Source organism: Typopeltis vanoorti, chromosome 6, assembly GCF_054136105.1.
Source record: "Typopeltis vanoorti isolate ZY-2024b chromosome 6, IOZ_Tvanoo_1.0, whole genome shotgun sequence".
In the NCBI taxonomy this organism is placed as follows: Eukaryota; Metazoa; Arthropoda; class Arachnida; order Uropygi; family Thelyphonidae; genus Typopeltis; species Typopeltis vanoorti.
Window position 1 is genome coordinate 82,015,955 of NC_143554.1, and position 25,388 is coordinate 82,041,342.

The following is a 25,388-nucleotide window of genomic DNA, read 5'->3' on the forward strand; positions in this document are numbered from 1 at the left end:
ATAATTTATTCTAAATTATACGCTTGTGTATCGGTGCAATGAACTGTTTGTGTGAGGACGCTATCATTAATTGCGGAGTAGCAAAAAAAAAGTTAGCTGAGAATTTTTCTATGAATTCTTTCCTAAATGAGTTGAATTTTGAAATAATTGGATGCTTTTTTAAATATCGTAAAGCAACGCTGAGAGCTAGTTCAGTAAGTTTCATAATGAAAATAAAAATTCAATGTTATATTGAAGTTTCCTTTATCAACAAAACTGAATTTAAATACTGTTAGATGAGTTAACTTGAGTTCGCCTAAATATTCTATAATTGGGACTGGCCCTATCGCGAATATGTATCGTATCTAAATCTACTTGTATCTATACCTTATGTAAGCATTTAAAAATCCTGGAAAATGTTACTGTCGCTGTTGGCTACTGAGATCAGATGTAACAGGCATTTAATACATGTTCGAATAAAATTTTATTTTTCCAAGAATGGATTGATGCGAAGAGCAAATTTCAGTGAGAAGTAGATACTGTATATCTCGATCGTGAAGTGATAGGTTACTATTATTGTTGCAGGTCGTGAATCTCTAGAGTATTTTGTGTCTTGAGCTCTGGTTTAGTTGACTGTGCATGTTTATAATTGAGATTGATGTTTATAATTATAATTGAGACATTTAAGGGACGGTAGCGTATTCCCAATAATGGACTGCAATCTCAGTAATTTAAAAAGACAGGTTACATTTGCAAGGATTGTGGGTCCCAACCGTAGTTTAGGTTTGCTGACCTAATGAATTGGGAATTATTTGGCTATTTCTTTATAACCGAAAAGTATGAGTGAGAAGCTCCATTGATCAGACGTATGCTGCATTGCCTGATGGCTTAGCAACCATTTTTGTCAATGCTTAAACGGGGTTTGCCGAAAGTGCCGGGTTAGTTTAGTTAAATTACACCGGAGTATTCCCATGAGGACAGTACTTTATTATCTTTCTCTGTATATGTTTTGCGGCTAGTTGCGTTTGTTTGGTGGAATTAAAAACTGGAGTTTATAAAGGATATAAAAATCCCTTACATTTGCGTGAATCTAGCTGATGCACCTTTTAGTAAAGAAACATTTTTTTATGAAGGTTTATTTTTTGAATTTACAGTATCTTCTGCATCATGATGTAGTTGCACGTTATGTGATAGTATGTAAATAATGTGTTGATAAAAAATAGTACCAAAAATTGTTAATAACTCATATACTTACCGAAATCATGAGACACCATTTCGATTGCAGAAAAAAAAGGATGGCTATTCAATATACACATTTAAAAAAAAAAAGTCTCTTTGTGTTATTTCTATGCATCAGTTAAGCATTTCCAAGTCCGCAGTTGGCAATGTAGCAAGGAATTGAAGGAATAGGTGACATCGAGCGTAGGTTCACGAATTGACGCTACTTGAGAAGGCTGAATGTATCAGCTTGGCATCAAAACATAGAGAATCTGTGTTTTTGGCGTTCTCTAACATATTTAAGTAGTGGGCTACATACCATGAATTTTCACGGAATAGCTATAACCCAAAAGCCTTCGTTAATGATAATGAACATGCATCATCGATTGGCATGATGAATAATGTGAATCAGTCTTGCGAAGCGAAGTCACATGCTTCTAGGCTGATTGGATGTGTTTGGATATGAGGACGACAGATAACGCGTTTATTATTATTATTATTTATTACCGCGTGTGTATTTCACAATGATGAAATGTAGATATAAGTGTGATAAAGTGGAATTTACTTCTTTGTGGTACGGATTAGGTCATCTGGTTATAGTACATGGAATCATAACTGCTTGGTCCTGCACCGCACTGATTTTCTAGCCAGTTGCAGTAATGTCTTTCATATGACATTTATATGGTACACTGATCCTTATCCCTTCCATGCCATATGGTTTTCAAACATGTTACGCCAGTTTCATTGAATGGGTGGCGTGAAGAGAATAATATCGGAATATTACAGCAACCAGTACAGGTATCTGATCTGAATCCGACTGAACATCTCTGAAATGTTATATCTGAACTGAAAGCAATATTAGGTCACTCTCATTACGACCTTCCTTTAGGGGAACTAGCTAATGCTGTAAATGATGATTGGAATACAATACTGGTATTGTGGTCTCTGAATTTATTGTATTTATCTGAATTTAGTACAAAGTCTTCCACAACGCATTAAGCACTTACTTTTTGTCCTAATCTCAGGTAGTCTATTCTTCGAAGGCTTTTCTTCCAGAGTGCATATATTGATTCGTTTACTATATTTATTTTTTAAGTCGACCTTTCAACGGTTTGTGAAATGTTCCAAACATCCATCTACGAGGGACGAATTAAACATGACCCATGAAGGTCCATTTCTTAATTGATTTTGTAATTTATGGTTTGTTGTGCACTTGAAATATCTGAACGGCTGCTTTCGAATGCTTTCCATTAAAGATTAGATTGTTCAGTAATTTTTACTTTGCAACTAAAAAAACAGAAAATTAAAGCTTAGATTATTTTGAGCGTATTTGAGTTCAAAGTTAATTGGAGATGGCTATTGAATATGTTTTTTCAGCAATATTATTTCCATTTTATATTCATCATCATCATGAGTATCAGAGGATAAGAATAGATAAGCTGTGTTAGAATAACTGATTTCTTTATGTTGTGTGGATGGTAGGAGTGAAAATGAAAATAATTGTATAAGTGTTAGTTTGTGATCACCTTGGCCGTACTGAATTCTTTTGCAGGTTAAAGTTGAGGAAGTTGGAAGTTATGTTCATTACCAGCAGTAATGGTTAAGTGCTGACTGAAATTGTTAAATGTAATAAGATGTTCAATATCGTTGGCTTCCCGCAGCACATAGTTCGCATATCTACCATAATATAAGATATAGAAAGAAAGTGAAGAGAAGATGCTCGGAATAGTTCATAGTTCAGCGAGCTGCCACCGATATTCTGCTTCATCGGGAGTCTGAAAATCTATTGATATATGTCCTGAATCTAAAATTTGTTAATATTTGTATAAGTAAGAATATATTTAAAAATGAGGTCGATACGAATCATTCCGGAGTTTCTTGGTAATCAATAGACGGTAGACAATATCTAGCATTACGTACGCTAGCGGAGGAATTATATACTGTCTAGTGTCATTTCTTATGATGAGAGAGTAAAACGTTTATATTTTTGATCATATACGAGGTGTTATTAAAAAAATTTCGAATTATATTTATACTACCTCTAAGACAATGGCATTCATCTCTCATCACATGCGTGGTACTCTTTCCCTTGATATAGTTCGCATTCAAGATGTCTTTTTTTCAAAAAATCGTGATGACGTTCTGATCTTTTTATCGGTGCCATTAGGTTATGAATAAAGTAGAAAGTGCTGCTATATCAAGACAGTAAGGAGTGCAGAAACAGTCCTATCGTTTTTGCCAGAAATTTCTTTGTAGACAAAAACGAGTTTGTTGAATCGTCTGCACTATAGCACTTGGAATCTTCGGAACGAATTTTTAAAGGTACTTTGACAGTGTAAAACATCGAATGTAAGTGTTGGTTCCCTTTTGATCCTATGGAATGAATTCGTAATACTGATTTCTGCGCATATCAAATAAATCAATAAAATAAAATGTTTGAGTCCAGTTTGTTTGTTTTTCGATAACAAGTTTCACCTTGTCGAAGATGTCTGAAGTAATTATTCCTAGTTTATGAAATAGAATTTTCTGCATATGTAGTGTTGTTTTAAGTCTGTTTTTAGTGGTGCGAAACTTATCAACTGAAAATACTTATCAACCTTACAAGATATTGTACTTGTCAGTCACGCTGATTAAAATTACAATTTTGAAATAAATAGCAAATGAAAGCATTGATTACGAAATATTTCGCTAGTGAGAAGTTAGTTACTTCTTTTTTTTACTACTTTTTTTTTTAAACTTGAGTACCGACTCTTCATCTGTACGTTAAAAATTACCTGTTTTCCACAACTGTACTGTTTTAAGAACTACAAGTATTTTCTTTCTTTAACATATATAACATCATTTCTGAAGTTTGTGGAAAAACTGTTTACATTCTATCCATGATTCATCTTGACAGGAGCGATCAGAGACTCTTGTATGCGAATTGATGTAGTCTGGAAAGCCGACATATATCCAAATCAATGGGAAGCGAATTTTTCATGCCAGTTTTCTTCCTATGAGAAAGAAATTTCAGTATATGTTTCGAAAGAAGACTGAATATCTCTAAGAAACCTAGTTTAGATATGTCACTGCTCAAGAGCGAGGAGATGAACTACGTTATTGAAATCGTTGCTAGGTTCCTCAGATTCGTAAAAATAGTAAAAGGAAAGTGCATCTGTGTGTCTAATGTGGATCACTGAGATCGGTTTGGAAATTCCTGCCACTCGCATCAGAAAGATAGGATGTGAGATCACCAAAAATGTTGTAGACTGTGTATTACACTTTCGTAAATGACATTGAATAAGCCTTTCAGTTCAAAGAACATGTTTTCGATAGTAATATGAAACTATGTTCCAAAACGTTATTTCAAGCTCGTATTTCATCTATCTATATAAATCCTATAAAATTTTCTTTGATTGTTTAAGACAAATGTGACATTAAGCATACCACGTTTACATATTGTACACTGTTTATCAGTATAATTTATTGCTATTTATCTTAAAAATAGTGATGTTATATACAAAAGATATCAACTGACATAAATTTACAGAGATTTCTCTGCATCCCGGCATAGAGTTTACATGTGAATTGATCGCTAGTTAACAGCTACAAGATTTTAAAAAATCGTATTTAATTTAAAAATTACCGTTTATTTTTTTACACGGTTCTAGTCCATCGAAAATGCTGGAGTATCCTTTTTTTTCCTTTTTTGGATGTAATGTTAGTGTTAGGTTTCAAAGAGGATTGTGACCGTGTTGTACTGCTCAGTTAGGAATTTACCCCTTACATTTCAGTGTTGATGGAAGAGATCAAAGATTTTGTTGATGCTTGTGGAATAGATGAGTTCTCACCTTTTGTTTGAAAACACGGAGAAGGTGGTCAGCTTCCTCTCTCTCAATGAAGTTGTGCTGTCTGCTCTGATGCTGCGAAGCAAAAGTTGTATGTCACTGTTTTCACAGTGATTAAGAGATACTTTCAGACCGGATAGTTTCTTGATTCATCTTCTTTTTCTTCTGAATGCGAATGGCTTCAAATTAGCCGGCCTGGTTAAGCGTATCAGCTCTCCAGCCAACAGACTGCGGATTTGAATCCCTCCAGGGGCATGGATGTTTGTGATTGTCCTACTACTAACCGTTTACCATATCTACTGCTATAACCTTTGATGTATTTGCGCCATAAAAATAAAAACGACTAACTAACTAACTAACTAGTTGCAAATTAGAGCTGCAGTTTTTCGAGAACGGATCAGTTTACTATTAACTGGGCACTTCACATAGACATATATCGAACTGTTCCGATCGTATGCCGAAGAGATAATTCTCCCATAAATCCAGATTAAATTTGTTTGGCATGGCAAGGGTGGGGAGGATAGCATTGTGCCACATTGGGTATTGCATGTCTGCGTCAGGTTTAATGACTCTACTTCAGTAAGATAGATCTCAATAAATGGATGATTAGTAGTAGAGAGGGGGGGAAAACTACTACCTAAGAGATGCCGTTGAATGTTGAGCAAAAACAAGATACGAAAGGTACCTTGTAGTCTATTAGTGTATGATTCAACCTATACCAATCCTTGTCCTCTCCTTTGAAGATATAGACAGAGCTTGGAATATGGGAGCCAGTTGATTTCATTCTATATAAATCGATAGATTTTTGATTGTATTTGTTTGATAAATTCTGGAGAGGCTAGAACCTTGAGTATACGAGTATGCCAGGGTTACTAGCTATTTGGTTGATTATTACTCTCCATTTGAAGATGCATTGGCTCATACTGTGATCCATTTTCTTAGTGTTTGTTTGAAGCATTATTAATGTGTCTCATAGGAATGTTCTTTCTAAGTTGATTCTAAAATATTTGTTGCCATCATGAGACTAGTGGATCAGTTCTGCCTTTCCAGTTGCCGCACCACAACCCAGTGGTTTTGTGTGGATATAGTTTGACTCCTGAAAGTGTCTAGTACAGTTGATAATACTGCTTGTGTGTAGTTTTCCTGCTGATGTGTGGGTTTATTCTGGCTCCTGAAAGGACCTAGCACAGTTGATATACCGTTTGTATGTGTGAAATCTTCCTGCTGAAGGATTAATATTGCGACATCATCGGCATAGGCTGTCAAGGTTAGTGTTTGATAGGAAGAGATCAAAGGATGAGCTTCACCGACTCGAGTATTTAAGTCTGCATAGGAAAGGCTTTATGCCGGTATGTGTAAAGTAAGCCAAACAGTGGATAACTTTGTTTTATTCCCTCCTCCTATATGGAGCAGATGTGGCGAGGATAATATTCATTTTTAGAGGGTTGGTATATAGTATATTGATTATCCCAGTGATGGAGCCATAGGCTTGCAAGCATTTGTAGGGATGCTCAGAGGTTGAATGATTTCTCTTGGTCCAGTGCTATAAGACCTATGCTCATTATTTATGCTCACAAGACTTTAGATCTCCTATGAGGTGCGAATTATCATGGATTGATCTATTTGGAATGGCATTGCTTGGGTATTGGTCGTTTATTTTCTGTAATGCAAATTTAATCCTGTTAGCCATGACTTTGGGTATTATATTGCACTCAGTATTGATGGTGGAAGCGAGTCGCCAGTTTTCCAATTACATGCTATTCAAGATGAATGATGTTGTCATTGAACTGGAGAAGCCATTAATGTATGATTCGTTGTATACTTTGTAGAGGAAAGTGATGAGTTACTCCCAGAAAATCTGGAAAACTTTGCTTGTAAGGCGATCAATTCTTGGAGACTTGAATTTGGATTTCTGCAAGGAATTTCAGCTTTTTGTCAGATCATGTAAAGTACATTCTAACTATATATTACAAAACAGTCTAATATATATTATTAAAAATGAAACATATTTCTAAAACGGATAATATTTAATATATACAAAATTGCATATTTCGTAATTATTTCTTGTTCGTTTTTTAAATCGTAATTTAAACTGTACATGCATGTTCGATAAATACAGTTTTTCACAGATAACAATGAAGTTTTCTTGTTGTCTTTGGGTTGAAACGACGTGAATATTTTCACACGATAATCTCTTTGATCACATAACTTTAATTTTGCTGCTGGTTTAACTTCTCATTTCAATGTGAAATCTTTATTGCTTTATGGCATAAATAGGAAAGCCATAATTTCTCATCCGTTCATTATATAGACTCGCAGACAAAATAGAGAAAGGTTTTAATTTAAAATTTAATTTAATTTATTTTTTTACTTATACCGCGACCAATTATGGTTTCAATGAAAATTGTTTAGTTTTTAACCTCTTATTAAGTTGATTGACAACCTAGATTCAGTCGGTAACGATGATAACTTTAGATGGGAAGATGTTCAAATCCGGTCTAATACATGCATTTATGGGGACTTAATCTTTATTTATTTATAGCTAGCTGGTTTCATAAAAGGATGGCAGGAGTTTTCTTCTCAGAGACTTTGTTTTTTTATTCTACAAATTAGGCCAGTCACATGCAATTAGCAGTCATAAATACACCAGCCACAATAAGACTTGGTTGCTTCCGTCGTAATTCTAAACAATCCCACCAGTTCAGGTTGAACTCATGCGTTGTAATACTCTTATCGATTCATTTGTTGAAGTGAAAAGAGTATTATAATTCATACGAGTACTTATCTTGATTAAGGTCTCTTCCAGATTACTTATTTAATATATAGTTTAAATTTCCCATCCCCTATCCCAGGAATGCATGAAAAACCGACATATTTCTAGTGGAGCAGAGTATCGATATTTATGCAAGCGATTTCAGTGGCAGCTCGAATAAGCAGCCGAAGTTATATTAGAAAAGAAATTCAGTGCTACTGCGTCATGGGATCATTTACAGACTATTCAACACTTGCATTAAAATAAAAAAAAAAAAAAAAAAAAAAAAAAAAAAAAATTCACATCAAGCGATGCTTGATCTAATGCAGGGTTGCATTTTGACATGCTAGTGGATGGGTATACGAAACCTGCTGCAGTGAGGTCTACGCTCCCCTAGATCGTGAAGAAAAATGAATTTTTATCGGTGTGGTTATGTAAAGCGTAATGCGTTCCCGAAGCAACCCACGAAATCGGCGATTTCGCGAACCGTATAAGGCAATCGATTCCAACATCCCGAGACAGCACTGGTGGGTATATTTGGCAAATTTCTTGAGATTTCGCAGAATGTGATCAGAATGACGGGCAGTGTGGGAGCATAGCAAATTCCAGGTAAGTAGTTCTAATATAATACGTTTAGTACAGAGACCACATCAGTTGCCATCCGAGTAAGCATTTATGAAAAAAATTTGCTTTAGAAATATGTTTAGCACATCTAAACCCAATATTTAGTAGAGAAATATAAAAGAAAAGTCGTGTATTTTTTCTTTATATAAAAAGTGAATATACTTTAGCAATATGAAGTAAATTTTAATAGCTGAATAGTTAATTATGAAATTAATATTAGATTTATTTTGTAAAGTAATGGACACACTTTAAAGCATTGTGTTCAAACCTATCTGCAGAAGATTCCTCCCAGAAAAAAAGCATTGTTTTTGTAATATATTAAGGTATCAGTAGCGTGATATTCGCGCCTCTGGTTTTAAGCGTGATTATTATTATTATTATTATAGAAACTTATGGAAATGAAATTTTCTAATATAATAACATTTGAAAAACTGACTCTTAGTTATGATTACAGAAAAAAATACTGTCGGTAGCACTATGTGTGTAGTTGATGGATTGTGGCGTGGTGTATAGCTGGAAGTTTGTGTAGACGGTGGATTGCATAAAGTTGAGTGCCCTCCAGCGACGACTCCTTGGAGATGTCACGTAATAATAATGATAATATCGATTAACACTTCCACAAACGCTTGTGTTTCTCACCTCGCTGGTAGAAACAAACTGGAAACGACTCATTTTCTTAAGTTATTCTGCAGTTTAAATGCAGTGATTGAAGAGCACAGATATTTTTTCTTTGCATTTCTGTGGAAAATTCTTTTTCATTAAAACCAGTTCAATTTCAAGGAGATTTCTTGAATGTCTGCAGTTTCTTTTACATTATTTGTATCTGACTAATAACTCTTCATAAACATCTCATTTCTTTGCATTTCTCAGCTTTATTTCAGGATACAGTTACTTTACCTACTCATAAATTTTGCACTAACGTTTCCATCTTATTTGTCATATAAACAGAAAAACCTGAACATTTAAAGAATTTCTACTATTACTTATTAAGTCTCGTTTTGCAACATATAAGATCTTTGGCAAAACGCCAGATAATTTTTCTGAAATCCAACGTAATTTCGCTATACCCAGAGCCATTACTTTTACAAACAAGTAATAGTTCGTAGATGCACTCGTTCAACACTATAATCGATGAAATTCGTGATCTCTTGCTCAGATTAAGGGACTCGAAAGAGAAGCCATTTTACAAGCTCTCTTGCATTTTACAATTCCCGAGTACCCTCTGCTCAAACAAGTAACATTTTAAAGTAGTGATAAAAATTCCATCAGCCAGAGCATCGCCTAATGGATTTGACACGGACAGATAATGCCGTTTATTTCTTTCGGAAGTGAAATGCTGACACAGAAAAGACAGCCGGAGATGGAGACTTGACTTAAACGTTGCACACTTATCAGAAATGGTAATTTGTTGGATTTGATGGTTGTGGAGCGGGAAAGGGTAGTCAGAGAAAGAATTACGTTCGTGCAGTAGAAAACGTGTGTTGAAATTAGTGCTATTTCGACCGTAGAAATGAGATAATTTTCAATTAAAAGTCAACACAATTTGCCTGTAACTTATTACCGTAAAACTGTTCTGAACAATACGTTAACGTAATTCGAACTGTCATTCCTCCTTTATGTTTTCCGTTCAGCGAATTTCTAAGCAAGTACGAATTTATTTTACATTAAAAGAGGGTTTGCATTGGGGTGGGGTGTGGGAATTCGGATCGCAGAGTTTACTTGACCCGCCAATTACTTGAATTGTGTGCTGGCACGTGGGAATCTCTTCTTATTTCTGTCTTGTGCACTGGAATTAATCGGTTTCTTTGTTCAAGTGCCTCCACTGCGACACAATTGAAGTGCGGCTAAGCAGCTAGAATTAGAAGTGTTCTGTTCGGGTATCTTGTAATTTAATAAAAACGTAAGTATAGTTGTTTAAATTAAGGGGATATTTAATCCCACATTATTTCAAAGCCGAATAAGAAAACTCTAAGATAGAAATCAAAGCGTTTCATGAAACCTTTTGACTCTTTATTTCATTAAAAGTGTAGTTTCACTATCAGTGTTAAATCAAACCCAGTATCAGTGTTTTGTTTATTTCAAAGTGAAAAATGCGAACTATACCTAAAACGGCAAAATATAACTAATTGCAACTGTTATTTTCCTTCTCTTTTAAGGGATGGGTGTCATATTAAAAAAGCTAAAAAAATGAATGCAAGTATTTGTTCACTTTTTTATTGCGTTTTCAGAACCTTTAGTGGGCCATGGATCAAATGACTGAAAGTCTGCTATTCTGACACCTCTGAGATAAGTTTTGAAGACTGTATTATGTCACTTGGAACGGAAGGCCGAGATTACATCTTAAAAATGCAAGCACATTTTCTAATAATTTTTCTGAAGCTGAGTTATCTAGTGTTTTATGGTGAGTGTTTTTTTCCCTTCACAAACAAACCAGCTGGGAAACGTATTCAACTGATAGATAAATATAATTGTCTCACTGAGCATCATTCTCGACAGTCCAAATCCACACGGAAGTCGATTTTTTTGCTGCTTCAAAATAAGCAAGATGGTGGTATCATACTATTCGATGAAAAATTATCCCTCGCTTGAATAATATTCGTATCCATCATATTTAATTATGTTTACCAATCAGGGGATTCAATCTGATCGTAATTTTCTCTTAGAGCAAATCCTCTTGATTCTTAAATTAGTACTCCGCTATTAAAAAAGGAAATGTTATTGATTTATCAAACTAAAGTTGTTGAACTTAGCATAAAATTTTTTTTTTTAAACGCCATACGTGGAATTATTTATTCGGAAATATCCAGTTTTAATTGGATTAACTAAGTTTGATGCCTCTTGATATTCGGAAATATTTGAAGTCATAAAATATTCAACGGTTCCATGTTTCTAGAACAGGATTTCCGAATATTTTATCCTTAACACACTGCTAATACCTAAAATAAGAGAGGTGATACGAAAGTGATGTCTCCTGTTTTATTTATTCCATTCGAGCGTAGCAGATGACTTCACACCTCGCTGAGTGGACAGTAGTAGTTTCGTATAGTCTTTAAGTGGCACTCACCACAGTGAGTGTCACATGAACGCAGCCCACCAATAGCTCAAAATGAATGGTTATAGACGCATGTACGAAATGAAGGGTGGCGATTGAATTCCTTGTTGTGGAAAGCGAATCCGATGTAAATTCATACTTGTCTGAAAAAAAATTATGGAGACGATACTGTTGATACGAGCACAATTAAATACTTGGTAAGACATTTTAAGATCAAGGCTGATCAAGGAGGATCGTCGCATCATAATTCGCGGATTTTGTAATGGTATTGAAACAAACAAACAAACCAGCTACCATAATCCTCTTTAATGACCTTGGCTACAAGAGGGTTTGGAAATGTTGGATCTCCAAAATGCTGAATGTTGAACACAAAGAATCCCGGAAAGTCATCTGTACGGAACTTTTCAACTCTATGAGAAAAAGGGGAGGTCTTCCTGTTCCCCCCATAGTCATCAGTGATGGTACATGAGCTCACGAAGAGACAGTGGATGATGTCATCTCAGTTCACCGCGCAAGAAGAAATTCCAACCAGACTTCCTTGGGAAAATTCATGACAGCCGTGTTCTGGAACAGATGGGATCTTGCTTGTAGATATTTTTTGGAGAAAGCACCACGATCAATTCCGAGCAGTACGTAGAGACGTTGAATAAATTGAAAAAACTCATTCATATTTCAGCCCACCAGAAATATGGATTAGATATTCTCGCTCCATGACAACGCCGACTTCACACATGTTTACGCACAGGGGACGCAATTGCAACATTTGACTGATCTTCCCCATTCTGCGTATAGCATGAATCTGACTACCTATTATTGAGGGATAACAAAGATTGAAACAAGAGTTTAGACGTCGGAGTAAAGACTTTTACGAGGTCGGCATACAGCATCTCACTTATCGATGGCAAAAATGTATAGATTATGATTTAGACTGTTGACAAATGCAAGATTAATTATCATGTACAAACCATTGTTAAATAAATTATATTTTCTGAGATATTATTTTCGTACCGCCTCTCATTCAGTAGAGGCGGTATTTCCTTTGTCCTTTATTGTCGTTCAGTCAATTATAAAAATTAATTAAAATTAAATGAATTTTAAAAATACTGTAATTTAAATTTGGAGACCGATGGGGAAGTTCCGTCTCCACAGGTAGCCAATCAGAGATCGCTAGCCCAAGACTATAACTAATTAAACGGCATCCGATGAATAGGAGATAAAAACAGCCTTACATCTTCCCTATAAGGAAATAAAAGACGTTAACTGATTTTCGTTTTTGTAATTTAAATTAAAAAAAAAATCTCCCTATTCCTACTAATATTCATTTCCTTAATCAGGATTTTTGGTACCTAAGTTGTGATTTCTGATGAGAGAGAGAGAGTGGAGAATCAAGATAAAACACAAACTCCGGAATAAAATTTTATTCTGAAATGAACAGTTGAATAATAATATTGAGCCAGAACAAGAGAATGATAGAAATTTTTATTTTTGTTATATTTATATGTGGCTATTCATGTGTATCGGAAATAAAGTGCTCTACCGGTATCCATGCTCTTGAGTCCCAAAGGCTCTCTTTCTCGATTTCAAACGCTCTGAAAATGATACTTTTAAATGTAAGGTTTTTTTTAGGATATAAAAGTAGTTCTTTAATCGAATCGGTTACTTTCTTGGACTGATACATACCTATTTTCTTTTTTTTCCAGTAAGAAAGAATGATTTTATGTGGGACAGTTCATCTCTTCATTTTTCACTTAACTGGAGCAGTTTGGAAAGAACGAAATGATAATTGCTGTTAACAGGTATTTTTATGTTACATATTCCTTCAAATACGATTTTTGCTAAGCCATTCAGAATTTCTAGAGAACTAATTTACAAATATCTCGCACATAACTTAATATGCGATGGCGTAATAGTAAACTTCACTTTATAATGTACAGGGACATTTCGTAACGATGTGACTAATTGTAAATGATTATATTGCTAGTGCTACTATACAGATCACAGGAGAAAGTGGCAAATTTCATACTGCAATAGCAGTTCTCCTTCCAACCGCATATTGAAGAGTTAAGCAAAATTTAACGCATAGCATTGCTTCTGGTACGATGCTACAAATCTATGACGATCGTGCAAAGACGATATCGAACATATTCGGAAAAGACATATCATTCAAGAACCCTTCTAAGACTGGCACCAGTTTCTAAGGAGTTACCATGATTAAAAAGGCGGCTAGGAGATTACGAAATAATGACACGAATGTGGAATGAGTTAGATTTCGACTGCAGTCCTCCAAAATCTACTAAGACAGTCCACATTCGTAAATGGCACGATAGCTATGAAAGATTCTGAAAAAACGTTTGCGTCTGAAATTCTGAAGACTAAAGATGCATCAACATGTAAGTGACGATGACAGAAAAGTTTATTTCAATCCGCGTGTAATTTTATGGAAATGATAAATGACGATATGATCGTATAAGAACTCTAGAATTTTAGTGGTAAACCTCAATAGGCACAGCCGTTGCATTTGAGTTCTAGAAAACACAAACTTGGTTGCCCAACTGAAGCTAGATTCTCTCGAAGGAAATGTACGTGTATCTTTGATAAAGAAATCATTACACGAGCCATTTATCTAGTAATACTGGAGAACTTGCGGCACCATCTGCCACAGGACATTCCCCAGAAATTGGGAATACAAGACGTAATCCTTCTCCAATACCACTGGAAAATAGAACATAACTTCAGAGAGTGAAATCAATTTTTTGAGCTCTAAGGTCTGGCGCACGTAACTTTCTTAATATGAAGTTTTGTCAAAGAATATATTTACCCACATTTCATCATCACTAAGAACATATAATAATTTGAACTGTATTAGTCAATTATATATTACATAGGACATAATTGAAGTTGCAATGATACAAGAAGTTCTAACTTTGAAAATACCAACTTGAATCTTGCTCCTTGCTACACGGTGTATGATTATTTGCAATCACGGTAGAGATATAAGTATTTGTATAATGTCATGTCTTTATGAAACATTCTATATTACTTGAAATACTGTTTCTGTTTTACATGTAGCTTCAAGCTGTTCGTGGAGACTTTTAGAAGTGTAATTTCGGTTATTCAGAATTGAATCAAAGATACACATGTTATGAAGTTATCAGTGACATGTTTCCGTGACGTTATATCCAGTTTAGAGCCCGATGAAGGGCGATTGTTGTTGTTGTTGTAAAGAATTGGAGTAATGCATTCAGCACGTAAGAAAACAAGTAAATAAATAAATTATGTAGCTAGGAACAACAGATGATATCGGCGATGACAGATGATGACATTTTGACAACAACCTGTCGCATTTTGTTCTTGTCAACGTAATTTTGTAACAGCGCCAGATTTTCTGTCGTCTTTGTTCTGAACAACGCAACTACTTATTAGCGCGTTATGTTCGAACAAAGGTCCAGTATGCGTAATAATAAAGTATTTTTTTCTTCCTCTTCTAAAGCGGAATGCGACATATCACTATTGGCTTGGGATAACCTACTTAATTTCAAGGAGATGTTGTCTCTCAGTATCTATGAAATGCTTTATATTCAGAAAATCATAAACATTGGAAGAACACTTGTTCCTGTACAAGTGACTACGAGTAAATTCTTAAAGCCGGTTGTAAATTATTAACTAATACTTTTGAGTGGATACTAAGCTTGGTATGTTCAAGTTAACAGCGGCTCTGAACTTTAACTCTCTTATACATTACACTGCTACTCTGCAATCATTAAAATTTTTTATGCTTTAATTCCGTAGTCCAACGACGGATTCTGTTTTTGTTGGTAAGTGTATTCGAACGTTGTATTTTGGATAAAGCTATAGTTATTTAAAGGCGCAGTGCTTCTTTATTAAAACGTTTCTTAATATTGGCAGCAGGCAGTCGTGAAGTTTATCATATAATAAATAACAACAAAAAAGGGGGAAAAACTAAAAGAAAATTTGCAATGAACAGTAGATATTTTTATTAGTCATAAAATTATATATGAATTAGAATTACAAAACTTCCTCTGTTATTAGTAATAGCGGAAGTTTCATCATCATCATTTTCATCTCCTCCCGGCATATTCCCATTTATGCCGGGAGGAGATGAACCACGTGAAGAAATTTTTCAGTTCAGATCTTCAAATATAGCTAGTGTTTCAGTTACGTCTGAATAACTTGCCTATACTGTCTCAGTTGTCTAGAAGAAGGCATATTTGCATCAAGTTGATTATATATATACTGTGTGTATATATATATATATATATATATTTCTACATTTGCTGTTAATATTGGACTAGCTTTCAAATCAAAGCCGGTTAAATTGAAATATGTGACTTCAGATTTCTGTTGCTTCTAAAATTAATGAACTGGATATTTTTTTCTTACGGATAATTTACTCTCAATGGTTCCAGCGATTTGTACTTCAGGTATGCCCAAGATATATATTTTGCTGCACTATATCACTGTTTCATAATAAAAGTGCTTCTGAAAGGCAAGGTTTTTATTGTTGATAAAAAATGTCTCTTACTTCTTTCTGCATTCAGTTTTCCAATGTATAGTACTTGGTATTATACGAAACCCTCGGGAAAAAATTATACAGGAATTCTGTAGTCAGTGATGCAGTTTTTCTATTGGGACAACCGTATACACTGCTATTTTTAAAATTCTTATGTTGAAAGCATGTTTTCAAGTATTTCATACGGTGCATACATTAATTTGGCATTACTTTAGTAAATATCTCCTCCAGTTAGAATTACATCTCCTTTTTTTGTTGGAAAGATCAGAGTTCGAACGTGACTAGGACTTGAAAAATGTTGGTAACGAATTTTCAACTAAACGCGAGTGAGTTAACCGGTCTCATACCGGGATAACACTTCACATGAAACTCAATTTTTCTCTCAAAATAAACAACCCAGCAACAGAACGCATGCTTTTAACAGAGTAAAGTATGGATACGGGATTAATCGTCTGCTGTAGTAAAAGTTTGTATGTACTCTTTTTTTAATATCAGTACCCCTAGGCGTTGACAATCATCTATTACCACCACTATTACCTCTACTACTTGTACATAACAAGCTATAGCCTAATAAGTAAGTGGAAGATGAGAGTAGATTTATTTTAGTAATATAGATAATTGAGTGATGATTGTGTGTAACGTCCCAAGAATATATACAGGGTATCCATAATTAAACGTCCCCTGTTCAGAAACTGTATCTTCATCTAACAACCGTAATGTCACCAAATTTGGTGAGGAGACTAACCAAGACATGGGAAGAAGAATTCCGCGAAAAAAAATTAGTTCGAAAAATCGCTGATAATGGGAATGTGAAGCTGCACAATGCAAAAAAAAACGTGAAAAGACTAATGACAACAGATAAAGGTAATGAAATATTACCTTTATGTGTTGCACTTATGATAACGCAGCAATAAAACATTTAATATCAGTTTAATTTAGCACAGTGATTATCGTATTAAAGTTACTGGAGTGTAAGTGTTGTCACAAATCTGTTATACAACTCTATACTATAGATATTTGTGAATAGATATTTGTGAATAGCTATGGGAGATTAATTTCATTGCCTAGTGTGAGACAACTTTCCTGATTAATGGAGGCCTGAGGCTGCTCGGAAGAAAGTTCTATGTTTGATCTCTGGAGCAGGATATACCGATTACTTAAAATAAATTAAAATTAAAAAAATGTCTTAACCCACCCACGGTACTGGACCCGCATAAAAGTTTTGATTATCCTCCGGAGTAGCTAACTATTAGCTCATTCACATTAGAGAAATGTGTTATAAGTTCCAACCTTTCGTGGGCCGGTTGATATTAAAAAATAAAAAATAAAATACGTCACACTATGTAAAAATGAAAACGTCTTCATTTTAAATGTAGTAACAGCTTTTTTTCTAATAATGTAAAAAAAAAACATATAAAATTAAATTAGACCCTTCTCTGTGCCTACTGCATTAAGTAAATTTATATTACAGTACTTCCTATTGACATGCATATCGCCCCAAACCGACAATTGTCAATATATGTATATAAAGTACAGAATGTTTCAGAATTATGTATATTTTGAATTATTTGAACAATAGGAATGATTTTAGTGATTTATTTATTTCTTTTTTATTTGATTTGTATTTTTTGGATTTTAATGCTGAAACACATACGTTTTCTACAATACGGAGATTTTCAGTACGGATATATGAGTGACAATACTCTTCAGCAGTTCTACAAACTGTATGGCACAAGTCCAGTGAAATATTTTTGTTCCTCTCTGTATTTTCGTCCACATTTTCTCCAATGTTCACGGCTTGCGCCTATAAACATAATTTTTCAAGTATACTCATAAAACAAATCCAGAGGTCTGAGGAAAGGAGACCTTGGAGGATGTTCGAAAGCGCTTCCTCTGTGTCCTATCTATTGTTTAAGAAATTCTGAAATTCAGGATTGAAAAATAGTCTTTTCCATATATATGTATATATGCAAACCATTTAACTACTACATAAGTAAATATAAGCAGAAATCGAATAGACAATAGCAGGCATTCCCCACAACACATTATACAAAGTGGGAAAAGAAGAATTGCAAGAACAAGAAAGCGATGGCGTCATACAATAGGTCAACTAGCCAAAATCTATAATAGGAAGAACACACACACACACACACACACACACACACACACACACACACACACACACACACACACACACACACACACACACACACACACACACACACACACAGAGGATGTTTATACCCAGTGAAGTGGATTAGTAAGGCATATTTTCCAGTGGCGATTTACAGAAAAAGTTTTTAGTTCTTTGATTAAAATTGTATTGATTTTTCAAAATTTTAATTAAAAAAAGAAATGAAGTACAAAAAAATTAAACAAGCGAACAATAATTATTATAATAATTTTTCTTTTTCTGGAAATCTTATTTCTGAAGATCAGTAGATTTGAAGCTCTGGGAAATCTTAAAGACACAGTGCAAAATTCTGATCTAGCCTATACTCGAGTGTTCTCTAAATGCATATTTTCTTTACACCTTTCCATATTACACGTTATGTTTGCTTGAATTACAAAACTTCCTTCCTTCTTATAAAGTATTAAATTACTTTTTTGGTTTACTGCTTTCAGTTACATGTGTTTAAATATTTTATACATGTCATTAGATAGAACAATACAAATAACGAAGTACACGTTTTTGTAATTTGTTCAATGACATGATGAAATCCTTTTGTTTGATAGCTGAATTTATTTTGTTGCTTCTCATTTAAATCAGATTCAAATATTTTCCCTCAGATGAACTCGCCTGGTGTTTTCTTTAGCTGTCAACTGCCAATTGCGTTTGACAGCGAACATTTTGCTTTACTTATGAGCTGGAGCTTGTTCTAATGTTTCTGATTTCTTCATAAAGGTTAAGTGTCATTTTTTCTGCTTATGTCAATTTTGTTGATAGAATATTCTTGATCTTGTGATAATCATTTGCATAATACTGTTCATGATATTTAAAAGTTCGAGATAATGTTTGGGGTATAAAAGGTCGCTAAAATATTGTGCCAAAATGTTTAAATATGAAATCTTACAGTATTAGTAGTGGTATTGTTAGTTTAAGTCCACTGGTATTATTTTTTATGTGAATCTCACTCAGAAATTATAAATCTCTAATACATTAGTACCATGGATGGCTACCGTTAGGTAATCGTGTACATTATTTATTTTGGTTCAAACAAACCGCTGACTTTATACATTGCTTTGTTTCCAAAGGTTTTAGAGCACTAAAATACACACAAAAGATCAGAATATTAGTTTTAATATGGTGTAGGCTCATCCTTGGTTTATATCTCACATTTTTTAAACGTGAATCCTGTCCATAAATGGTTGTAAGACAAGAGGGTTAATAATTCGGTTCCTCTATTCTATAGACCAAATCTGATACCTAAACTTTCAGACCTCTAGTGAGCAGAGTGATGGTCTTGCACCAGGCAATAAAAATTTATCACCCACCATAAGACATTCGCAAACATTCATGTGACAATTGGGGATTCAAATCAGGCCTATAGGTTAGAGTGGGGAACGAAGACGTTATCCACTCCGTCAGTCAGTCCAGCATTCAGTCTATGTGGTAAACTTTCAATGTATTTCTAAGAAGTTTCATCCTTCATGAACGACTCTGCTAGGTTCTGCTAATGATGTGGGCTTACAAGGATGATTTTTCACTCGTTTCACTTCATTTCACAAGTGTTCAATCGAATTTAGATTCGGGTCTCTGCGTCTAGCCTTGTCCATTATAGGCATAGTATCCATATCAAGCTATAGTAGATTGCAACTATAGGAAATTGGTATTATCTTGTTGGAACCTTCACCGCGGAGTTCTGTAAGTGCAGCATTATCCAAAACCTTTTTTTTTCCCGTTTTCCTCCTAATAGTAACCCTACCAGGAGGTAATTTATTCCTGCATACTCCATTGCATACTGTGCATATATTACATGTAGCCTCCAAGTACTAATTAACATTTATCTTGCCAATTTTGTATCAATATTCATATTTACATTTATATTTTTACGTCTATATGTACATATTCCGACCTTTACATCCATATTTATCTTTTTAATATATACATACATTTACACTATATAATTCATACAATATCAGTAATTTATGTTACTTTACAACGACTGGTAATTGATCTTATTGGCAAATTTAATTAGTTCTGAGTAATATTTTTCGATTAGTTTCTGTTATGACACTGGTCACTTGTTTCTAGAAGTAATGACGTGTTGCATTAGGGGCATCCGGATGGAGTCCAGTATGTGGTCAACAGTCTGTTGAAGGTGTGAACTACAAATACATGATGGTGATACCAGGATATGGAATCAGTGTAAGTGTAAGATTCACTGATTCCAGGATATGGAATCAGTGAATCTTCTTTCTTCTGCAACTGTATTTATAGCAGATTTCGAATACTTTTGGTAACTTGTTTCTAGCCGCTTCTTTAGCCAACTGATCCGCTCTACCGATTTCCTGCTACCCCAGCATGTGCATTCACCCAGCAGATCTTGATTTCCCATTCCGATAGTAAGATTCTAAACCAGCTTTCTTGTCTGTTCTATTATCGCTATATGGTTGTTCTGGTTTTTTATGCCGTCTATAGTGCTTCTACTGTCACTGTAAATTGTTGCTGTCTTTTGATGAGAGGTGTTGACTTTTAATTCCTAGAGATATGTAAGTGAATGAACTATAGCAACTTGTTCTGCTTGGTTTAGAACAGAGAGGATGCAGTCTAGAACAGCGTTCTTGTATAATGGACTGCCTGTTATATGCAACGAAAGAACAGTCAACATTCCCTCCGGTTTTGCTTCCGTCAGTGTATATATGGAATTCGTCACTTTCAGAGCTTTCCTTCTCCTTAATATTTGTTTTCTTTGCCACTTACTGTAGTGAAGCGGACGTTCGTAGCAATTTGGATCAATGTTAGAATTTTCGTTATATCTTCCGGAAGTGACTTCGTATATTAGAGATAATTCTTGTATTTTCAGGCAGATCTGTGTATACATATGGCTATAAGGCGTTGAACTCTGTTGAGCTTTTGTCGATTTTACTTTGATTTTAGTGAATGTTTCCAGGCAGGTGCAGCATAAGATATTAATGGTAGTATAGCTCCGGTATATATTGTTTGGCCTAATCCCCACTTAATCCTTGCCGACTTTGCTAGGAGGTTTACTATTTGTAAGCTTTTTATTCGGCAACATATGAGATGTGCTTGTTGAAAGTAAGTCTTTCATCTATTATTACTCCTAGGTATGTTAGCTCACTAGCTACCTCGAGAACTTCTCTGTTTAGGAAGACCGTAACAGGTTGTTTGGATTTTTTACGTGAGATGTGAAGCACTTTATAGAATTGCTGCTGTTGAATGTAACTTTCTTCTCGCGCGCCCACTCTGCAATTTTAAAGAGTTCTTCGTTAAACGTTACTTCTAACTGTAAGCCGTCGCGTCCCCGAATCATTATCATCGCACCATTGGCGAAAGTTTTGACTTTTGTTTCTGTTGTGAAAGGAAGTCTTAATAGCGAGTCGTATTGATTGTTCCAGAAGCCTGGCCCGTAGCAGGAACCTTGTGGGCAGCCTCATTTGACTTCTTTCGCTACAGTTGTGATCATGGTTGCTCTTCTGTCTGTAAAATAATCTTTTGTAAGATCGAGTAAGTTTTTTGGACATTTTAAATCTCTTAATTGACTGATTATGGCTGGCCACCACACAGCATCGAAAGCTCCTTGTGCGTCGAGTGAGATCAGTAGTACTTTTTTTTTTTTTTGCTATAGACTGTCTTCTGTGAACTCTGAAACCTCCATAATTGCATCTACTGTGCTTTATTGAGGTCTAAATGCATATTCATTGCTGCTTAATAGGTTTCTTGAGTAGGCATAGTGCATTATCATTATTCGGTTTATCAGAAGTTTTTCTAACACCTTACCAACAACGTTTATGAGATTGATTGGCCTGTATTTGCTAATTTCGTCGGATGTTTCTTTTCCTGATTTGATTATGGGTATAATTTTTGAGCGTTTCCATAGTGAAGGAAATCGCCTTCTTTTTAGGCATTTGTTGTAAACTTTTGTTATGAATTTGGGAATTCGAGAAACACTGTTAGAAGTATATCGCTGGTTATTCCGTGTTCTCCAGGAGTTTTTCTTGGATCCATTGATCTTAATACTGACTCGATTTCATTAGTTGTAAATAAGTCGTCGTTAGGAGTATCTATGTCTGTTTCATATATCAGCAGCTTCATCGATCTAACAATGGCAAACAACACTATTTTACCCCGGATTTCTGAATGGAAATACGAAGAAGATGAAGCTGTTCTGACCATCGCATAATAAGTTTCATTATCAGTAACAAACATTCAAAGGGAATAGAGAGCACAAACCATCGCATTAACATCAAGTACTTCACCAATAAAACCAACCTAGAGAAATTTATAAAAGCATTAAAAATGGAATTTTCACGCTTAATCTCAGAACATCACTTAAATGCGAACAGCGAACAACAGCTCAGCTTAGACAAAAACCTAGCCATCTTGGCATCAGCACAAACCGATATACTTCCTTGCTTCTGCACTTTCATCAGGTCTGATAAAATCAATCCAGCGACCAAACACTCAGAACAACCAAAAAGCTAAATATCAATGGAAGAAAATCAGTACCTTGGTGGAACGACGAACTAACAGTCCTAAGAAAACATGTCAGCGCACTCAGACGACTATACCAAAGAACATACAATAACCAAGATTTAAGAGAGAGCAAAAGCCAGAACTACTATAAAGCCAAATACAGCTATCAGTCCAAAATTACAAACGCGAAAACAGAATCATGGAAAAAATTCTGTACAGTTCAACCGTATCGAATCCTTAGAATTGCATATATAAATTAGTAGCAGGCAAGAATAAGACGACACCTATATTATCAACCATCAAGAAAACAGACGTCACCTACAGTAAAAACTCAGCTATTGTGACCAACAAGTTTATCCCCGATGACGATGCATCAAAAGATGAAGAAATCCACAGAACTTACAGACAAAGAATGAAAAGTAAGCTTTTCATTTCTTGTCTGCTTCCTCTGGTATTTTCAAATAATAGAGTGTTACAGTCGTCGTTTAGTGTGTGTAGGGAGTTTGATGCTATGAACTCTTCCAAATTTTTACCTCTATTGTTTGTGCTCTCGTTAAACCATAATACCGAATGGGCGTCGCTATCTATTCCAATAATTAGGCCATGGTTGATGGTAAAATCCACGATGTTGCCCATTTTTTCTAGGTCGTATTTTATGTCAGCCTGATAGTTTAGATACATGCTTACAGCAAAAGTTTTAATTCCTCTGTATGTAATTTCGATTAGTACCGAGTCCTCGTTGCTGTGCTGCGATATTAATATTCCTCGATTTAAGGGTTAACCACGAGTATTGCTGCTCTCTTTCTTTTAGATCCTTTGGAAAATATATTTTATAGTTACTTGGAAAGCCACATATTTTGTTGTTGATGTTGTACGGTTCTTGTATTAATGCCAGTCCTATATTTTTTTCTATTCATAAGTTCTGTTAGGTTATTTACAGCCTTGATAGAGCGTTTAAGATTTATTTGAAGACATTCCAGGGAAGTGGTGCTGTTTCTACAAGCTTTATTATTGCTTTCCATAATCCATGTTTTGAATTTTGAGCTGTATGTAGTAATTGTATATCGGGCAGTCTTTGCTTAGTTCCATGTGTTTGCAGTCGTTTTTGGTTTTGGCATGCTTGTTGTAATTTTTGCAATTTATCTCGGACTTTTTTTTTCATGGGCACTCGCTGAACTTATGTTCTTTAGAGCAGAATGGACAGATGTTTTTTTCCCCTGCACTTTCGTTTATGATAGTGAAATTTATTGCAGTTAAAGCACATCAGAACGCATGCTTACATAGTTTGCACAATGACAAATTCTCCACAGCATTTTAGCACCACTTTTCAGCAATTTGGTCCTCACCATTGGATCGACTTCTGTAATCAGGTTTCTCTTGTTTTCATTTTTTTTTATTTGTCATGATAAATTTCTGTGTTATCTTTGTGTCGCCGATGAAGAGTTCTTCATTCTACATGCGGATTGAGTCAATTGCGTTGTTGGTATCAATTTCACTGGGAATATCATATATTATCAGCCTTGGAAGATGTTTCTTGCTGGGATTTGCTACTAATGTATCTTTGCATTCCTTAGATATTTCGTTATTAATACTTTTCATTTTTGTGATTCCGATTTTTATTTTTCTTGGGTCTATTTTTTCTTTTATGATATTTTTTTGTTTCTTCGCTGTTTAGCTGGCTATCGGTTTTATTATTAATTTATAGCAAGGACTGTTTTCAGGTTCGTCTTTGTTTTTAGCATTGTTTTTAATGGCATGCAGGTATAGCTGAGTAAGCTGCGCTAAGTTAGACTGTTCTTGGTTGTTTTTAGTAGTCTGTAGTTCAATTGATACTTTAGCCTCGTTTTTCATTTTATTGAATACCTTCGTTAGTTAGCTCACTGCAGTTAGTATGTCCTTTTTTAAATCGTTTCTTAAGTTACCGCTTACTTTGGCAACGTTATGGTTGTCATAACGTCAGCAAATCAAGGGCTTTTTCGAAATCTAATTCGTCTGGTGCCACCATCTTAATATTACTCGAAGTTAGTATTATATTCTCATATTGTACTGCTAAGTTTTATAATGTACAAAGTTCAAGAAAAAATGTACTTACAGTTTTCCTGCTTATTTCCAAAAGTGACGATTCCATTGAATTAGGCTTCAGAAGGTTGTTTCTTGTGAGCTTTGTACCTCCCAGTGGTAGCAGTTAGGGGTGGGGGCTGGCCCTTGCTGTAGCAACTAATCCTATTATGCACGGGTCGTTGTTTTGAGGGTAGCTGAACAATAGATACAATCTGATCTGCAGCATTCAGCCCATAAAGATAGAATAAAATGCACTCATGCGCGCTTAGAACTATGAAACTACAGAGTAAATTACTCACTGTTAGATAGAGCACTGTACAAGCTATCAGTCGACCAGATACTGCACAAATCAAGGTAAAAGCAAGAGCGATTTCAGGCACCTCCGACCTACTCTGTCTCTCAATGTGTGTGTGTGTGTGTGTGTGAGAGAGAGAGAGAGAGAGAGAGAGAGAGAGAGAGAGAGATCATAAAATATACCTCTTAGTTATACCACTAATTTGGGGGAAATTGCAATCCTACTCAAATGTAGGTTCTTTCATTACATCAAAACAAACTGTAACTAGATTAATGGCTTCAGAGTAACTATTCCAGTCATCTGGAGTTCAACATTTGTGATGGTTTAAACAATGTAGCGACTATCGCCGAGCATGATCTTCTGTTACTATTATTATTATTATTTGACACCT